The sequence below is a fragment of the Colobus angolensis genome, unplaced genomic scaffold (genome assembly GCF_000951035.1).
Source record: "Colobus angolensis palliatus isolate OR3802 unplaced genomic scaffold, Cang.pa_1.0 Scaffold705, whole genome shotgun sequence".
NCBI lineage: Eukaryota > Metazoa > Chordata > Mammalia > Primates > Cercopithecidae > Colobus > Colobus angolensis.
The window spans coordinates 445,657-452,925 of NW_012120766.1; the positions used below are offsets into that span (position 1 = coordinate 445,657).

Genomic DNA, 7,269 nt, shown 5'->3' on the forward strand with positions numbered 1-7,269 from the left:
TCTCAAAAAAGAAAAAAAGAGAAAATACTACTGAATTTTTACATTAGTTTTGTGTTCTGAAACTTTACTGAAGACATTTACTAGGTCTAGGAGGCTTTTGGCGGAGTCTTTAGTCTTTTCTAAGTATAGAATCCTATCAGCAAGGAGAGAGAGTTTGACTTCTTTTCTTGATTGGATGCCTTTTATTTCTTACTCTTGTCTGATTGCTCTGGCTAGGACTCCCCATACTATGTTGAATGGGAGGGTTAGAGAGAACATCTTTGTCTTGTTCCCGTTCTGAAGAAGAATGTTTCTCTCATGCTGTCAGTGAGGTGTTGCAGTCTCCCATTGTTATTTTGTGGTTGCCTAAGTCTTTTCATAGGTCCAAAAGAACTTCTTTTACAAATCTGTTCGTATGCAGATGTTATCCTTCAATGTTGGATGCATACATATTTAGGACAGTTAAGTCTTCCTGTTGAATTGAACCCATTATCATTATGTAATGCCCTTCTTTGTCTTTCTTGATTGTTGTGGGTTTAAACTCATTTTATATGATATGAGAATAGTAACCCCTGCTCTTTTTTGTTTGCCATTTGCATGATAGATCTTTCTCTATCCCTTTACTTTGAGTCTGTGAGTGTCACTGCCTGAGAGATGGGTCTCTTGAAGACAGCAGACAGTCGGGTTTTGTCTTTTTATTGAACTTGCCACTCTATGGCTTTTAAGTGGGGCATTTTGACTTTTACATTCAAGGTTAGTATTGATATGTAAGATTTTGAACATGTCATCTTGTTGTTAGCTGTTTGTTGTGTAGCTTTGGTTGTGTAGTTGCTTCATAGTGTCTGTGGGAGGGATATGTGCTTAAGTGTGTTTTCATGGTAGAAGATATAATTCTTTCATTTCCATGTTTATCATTTCCCTAAGAACCTCTTGTATAGCTGGTTTAGTGATAATAAATTCCCTTAGTGTTTGCTTGTTTTGGAAGTTTATTTCTCCTTCGCTTATGAAGCATAGTTTGGTGGGATATGAAATTCTTGGTTGGAATTTCTTTTCTTTAAGATTGCTGAATATAGAACCACAATCTCTTCTGGCTTGTAAGTTTTCTGCCGAGAGGTCTTCTTCTAGCCTGATGGAGTTTCCTTTGTAAATGACTGGGGCCTTCTCTCTTGTAGCCTTTAATAATTTTTTCTTTCACACTGACCTTCATGAATCTGATGACTATGTGTCTTGGGGATGTTTGTCTTGTATAGTATCTCACAGAGGTTCTCTATATTTCTTGAATTTGCATGTCAACCTCTCTAATGAGATTGAGGAAAGTGTCATGGACCATATCCTCCAATATGTTTTCCAAGTTATTTCTTCTCTCTCCTGTCAGGAATATCAATTAGTTTTAGGTTAGTCTCGTTACATAATCCCATATTTGTCAGAGGTTTTGTCACTATTTAAATGTTTTTTCTTTATTTTTGTCTAAGTTGATTATAAGATTCTGTCTTCAAGCTCTAAGATTCTTTCCTTGGCTTGGTCTATTCTGTTGTTAATGCTTCAAAATATATCAGGTAATTTTTGTAGTAATTTTTTTCAATTCCAGAAATTTCATTTGGTTCTTTCTTAAAGTGGCTATTTTGTCTTCTTTCAACTTTTGGAGAGTTTCACTGGATATCCTGGATTGGGTTTCAACTTTTACCTGAATCTTGATCAGTTTCCTTGCCATCCAGATTCTGAACTTTATGGCTTTAAGTCATTTCAATCTGGTTAAGAATCATTGCAGAGGAGTTGCCTTGTTTGAAGATAAAGGTAAACTCTGACTTTTTGAATTGCCAGAGTTCTAGCACTGATTCTTTCTCATCTGAGCAGGCATGTGCTCCTTTGTGTTTTGGATTTGCTGTAACTTCTATGAGGCTTTTTGTTTTGATATTCTTTATTTCCCTTTAGGGTTTAATTGTGTGCAAGTTGAGTATAGTTAATTAGCTTTGTTTCTAGGTGCTTCCAGGGTGCCAAGGCTCTGTATGGGATCTTTATTTGTGGCTAGATTCTTACCTTGGGTTTCATAGGCAATGTGTATTGGCAGAATACTTTTGATGTTGTAATTTGGGCAGTAATGCAGTAGATGGCAGTTAAGAGTAATGGTTGGCAGAGAGTCTTACTCTGCTCTGTGGCTTTTTTATATTTCTGCACATTTGCAGTGGTACTCTGTGGGGACCAGGGGAGAGAGATGACTCCCTAGCCAGGTCCATTCCCAGGCCTCAGGGTAGCCCCCCTTGATCACTGGCACTGCATCCACATTTCATTTGTTAGATGTTCTTGGCCATGGGGCTCTCTCAGGTAGAGTTTGTGTCTAGCAGACAGGCCTCACTCTTCCTGGACAGGCCCTGCAGATGGATGTGTGCCCTGCTTCTGCACTGGCCTATGAACTCACACCTCACACTCAGTGTATTGAGATTGGGGGTTCCTCCGCAGGTTGAGATCTGGCGAAAATCTCAACTCAGAACTCCTGAGCTGTGTGCTACAACCTTGGGGCATTGGAACCATGCCTGTGGGTTTGTCCTCTACCTCCTTGGGATCAGGTGCCTGTTGTGCTGGGAGAGCTGAAGTGTTCCCAGGCTGTGGGGAAAGCACTCCAGCAGGGCTACTGGCAAGACGGTCAGACCAAGCAGTGGAGGCTGTGCTGCGTGAATACACTTGCAGAATCAGCCAGGCAAAAACCTTGGAGGGATTGTGGACAGAAAGACATGCAGAACAGATGTGTCCAGACAACCCTGGGGGAATGGGCACCTATGGCCACATTTTGTTGTAGCGCCTCCACACATAAAACCCCCTGGGGTCCATGCAGGCTAGAGCTCTGTTTTTGTCTATTCTTTGGGCAGATCCTCCTGACAATTCAAATGACTGCAAGAGTCGTGGGATCTCTTGTAGCTAGGATGCCAGAGGTCCATGGTGAGAGTGGGTTGCCCTGCTGTCACTTAACTCACCCATTCCTTAGAAGGTGTTCAGGACCAGGAACTAATCCTGGTGCTTGGCACACCAATGCAGTTTTCCCAGCTTTCTCCCTATTCAGCCTTAATATCTGTGATACCTATCAAATCTCAGTGTTTTCTCTCCGTGTTTTCTCTCCAAAGATCTTTTTTAAGTACAAACAGATAGTGGAGAATTTACTGGTTTGTTTATTGGATATTTTGGTCTCTTGTGGTGAGAGAAGTGCTTCCTGGATGTGTCTACTTGACCATCTTGTTCCTCCCTCCAGAAACTACTTTTAAAGAGGACCAGATGATGTATTTAGAAGACAAAGACTTCAAAGAAGCTATAATAAATATGTTTTTAGGGCTGGGCTTAGTGGCTCATGCCTGTAACCCCAACAGTTTGAGAGGTCATCATAGGATGATTGCTTGAGACCGGGAATTTGAGGCCAGCCTGGGCAACATAGTGAGAATACAAAGAACTGAAAAAAACCGTGCGTAAGGAAGTAATGGAAGACGATGTCAGTGAAAATGTATAACAACCTCCAGAAATGCTCTATGCCATAAAAGAAAAAGGAAATCTGGCCAATAAAAATCAAAACTAACTTTATCAGAACTCTCAAAATTAATAAAGTTTTACAGTCTCCAGAGAGCATTTATTTAGGAAAAACAGTTAAATCTTGGTTAAATAAACAAGCTTTGTGGCATTTGAAATTGTCCTATTCTCATCTCTGTCTCTCCAACTATTCAATAGAATTTTAAAGCAATCTTGGTAAAACCCAGAAGCCTGGCAGCCACTACAAGACAAAACAAGGTTAGAGCTCCTTCAAAGCCACATTGTTATTATTATAATTGTCATTGTTTGATTTGTCTGTTGATTCTGTGGAAAACTCCACTTGCAAGGATGTCTTTTAAAACTTGACTTGTAGCTCAACCAATTTGAAAATTCTTTTTTCTGGGAACATTTGTCAAAAATAATGTGTGGAAATTGTTGAATATCACAACTACCTGAGGTGGCTATAATAGTTCAGGCAGACAAGAAATTGACCAAAAACGATAAAAGGAAAAACTGAGGAATAAATTGTCCACAGTGGGCTTTGAAAAGTTGTTATATGTTCCCGGGAATCTAGAAAGCCACAAGCATGTGTAGGGCTTTGTACATGCCCAAGGGTGTATGCATGTGAAGGAAAGGCCTGAGAAAACCCTGAGCCCTCACTACTGGCTAATCTTAAAACTCTCTGTAAGCAGGAAATGGGGGCTAAGGACGAGCTATAAATTGCCTACCAGAACATTGAAGAGGTGTCCAAACACAAACAAAGAGACTTTCAGTGGAAACTAGGAGACTTACTAGTTTAATGTTTGTAACGAAACCTCTGTTTAAATGTTAACTGACCACTAAGATAAATGAGCAGAGACTTCAGTGACCACATATGAAAAGAATACAGACTTTACAGAATTAAATCAGAAAAGCCACTAAGCAAAAGACAATAACATCAATAGTAAACAATATCATCAATGAACACCTTGGCAGGAAGGAGTATCTAATTTCCTGAGTTACCACATTATATTATTTTCAATGTCAAGTTTTCAGTAAAAAATTATAAGACATGCAAAGAAACAAGAAAATATTGCCTATCATGGAAAAAATAACTTGAAACAGTCCATTAAGAAGCCAGATGTTGCATTTACATAGCCTTTAAATTGGCCATTTTAAGTATGTTCAAAGAACTAAAGAAACCATGCCTAAAGAACTAAAGGAAAGGATGAGAGTTGTGCCTTACGGAATAAAGAACATTATTAAAGAAAATTAATTTTAAGAGAAACTACAGTAATTCTGAGGTAAAAAAGATAACTAGATTTAAAATTTTCTCAACAGCTGATGTGAGCAAATGGAAGAAAGAATCAACAAATTGTGAAGAAGGTTCATTGAGTTTATCTAGTCTGAGGAACAGAAAGAAAAAAGAATGAAGAAAAATAAACAGGGCCTCAGATAACTGTGAGTTTCCTCCTTCTCCACAAGGAGAGGGAGGAAAGTGGCAGGAATAATGGCTGAAGAAATGTCTGAAAACTTCCCACATTTGATTAAAAATATCAATCTGTACATCAAAGAAACTCAACAAATGCCAAATAGTGGAAAAGAAAAAAAAAGAGATCCAAACCTTGACACATAATAATCAAACTGTCAAGGGCCATAGAAAAAAATAACCTTGAAAGCTGTAAAAAAGAAACATGTCAGGGGGATCCTCAATTAAAAGTTATCAACTGATTTCTCATCAGAAATTACAGAGGCCAGAAGGCAATGGGATGACATATTCAAAGTAACAACAACAACAACAAAAAAACACTGTCACCTGAGAATTATTTTATCCAGCAAAACCATTCTTCAAAAATGAAGAAAAAGCAATACATTCCCATGCAAGCAAAAACTCAAAGAATTTGTCACTACAAAACCTGTTCTACAAGAAATACCTAAGGAAGTCCTACAAGAAATACTAAAGGAGTCCTTCAGGCTGGAATTTAATGACTCTATACGAAATAAAGATCACCAGTAAAGGTAACTATACAGGTAAATATTAATTAAATGTCTGGAGTAAACCTAAGGGGAAAAACTTAGAAAATGCAGTAAAAGTAACTAAAAGTAATAAAATGTTACTGTAGAAAATATTTTACATAGAAGAAGACAGGAATGGAGGAACAGAAGAACAAAAAACGTATAAGACATTGAAACAAACAGCAAAATAGCTAATGTAAATCCTAACTTATAAATTACATTAAATGTAAGTGCATGAAATATTCCAACTAAAAGCAGAGATTGGCAGAATGTATAAAAAGATACAACTATATGTGGTTTATAAGAGTCACAATTTAGATTCAAATACACAAATAGGTAAAAAAGAAAAGGACAGAAAAAGATATTTCATACAATTAGTAACCAGAAGAGAGTTTGTATTAATACAAGACAAAATACATATGAGTGTAAAAATTTATGACCTTAGGTTAGTCAATAGTTTCTTTTATATAATACCAAAAGCACAAGCAAGAAAAAATATAGATGAATTAGATTTTTTTCTATATTAAATACTTATGCTGCATATTATACTCTCAAGGTAATGAAAACACAACCCATGGAATTGATGAAAACATTTGCAAATCTTGTCTCTGATAAGGGACTTGTATGAGAACATGTGAAAATCTCTTGCAATTCAACTATAAAAAGACAACCCACTTAGATGGGAAAAAAATTTTGAATGGACGTTTCTTCAAACAAGATGTATAAATGGCCAATAAGCACATAAAAACTGCTAAACAACATTAGTTATTAGGGAAATACAAATCAAAACTCTAATTGGATACCACTTTCCACCACCTAGGATGGCCATAATCCAAGAGATGAACAATAACAAATGGCAGTGAGGACAGGGAGAAAGTGGAACCCTCATACACTACTAGAAATGTATGATGGTGCTTTTGCTTTGGAATAGAGTATGGCAATTCCTTAGGCATAGAGTTACCATGTGACGTATCAATTCCACTCCTACGTGTATACTCAAAAGAAATGAATACATGTACCTTACACACTTGTACACAGATGTTCACAGCAGCATTATTCACAATAGCCAAAAATTGAAAACAACCCAAATGTCCAACTGATTAATCAATAAATAAAATGTATATCCATACAATTGGATATTATTTAGCAACAAAAAGGAATGAAGTCTTGACTCATGCTAAATCATGGTTGCATCCTGCAAAGATTATGCAAAATGAAAAATCCAGACACAAAAGACTACATATTGTATTATTTCATTTATATGAAATATCCAAAACAGACTTCTGCTGAAGGTATTCATAATTACTTTATATTTGTTTTTGCTAAAAGGCTGGAATGTAATTTGTGGTCATATTGCTACCATGAGGGTAGACCTTACCTGAGGAAGATATCTACACAGGAAAGAGCAGAGTCAAGATATAAAGAAAGACAAATTTAGGCCGAGCGCAGTGGCTCACGCCTGTAATCCCAGCACTTTGGAAGGTCGAGGCAGGCGAATCATTTGAGGTCAGGAGATGGAGACCATCCTGGCTAACACGGTGAAACCCCGTTTCTACTAAAAAATACACCCACACACAAAATTAGCCCGTCGTGATGGCGGGCGCCTTTAGTCCCAGCTACTGGCTGAGGCAGGAGAATGGCGTGAACCTGGGAGGCGGAGCTTGCAGTGAGCCAAGTTCGCATCACTGCACTCCAGCCTCCAGCCTGGGCAACAGAGCAAGAGTCCTCTCGAAAAAAGGAAAGGAAAGGAAAGGACAGGAAAGGAGAGGGGAGGGGAGGGGAGGG

General features: G+C 37.9%; 1 protein-coding gene across 2 annotated transcripts in view; it reads right to left on the bottom strand.

Moving 5' to 3' along the window:
- POF1B (premature ovarian failure, 1B) overlaps positions 1 to 7,269 on the bottom strand; it is a 55,498-nt gene that overhangs the window by 29,717 nt on the left and 18,512 nt on the right. The window lies entirely within an intron of this gene.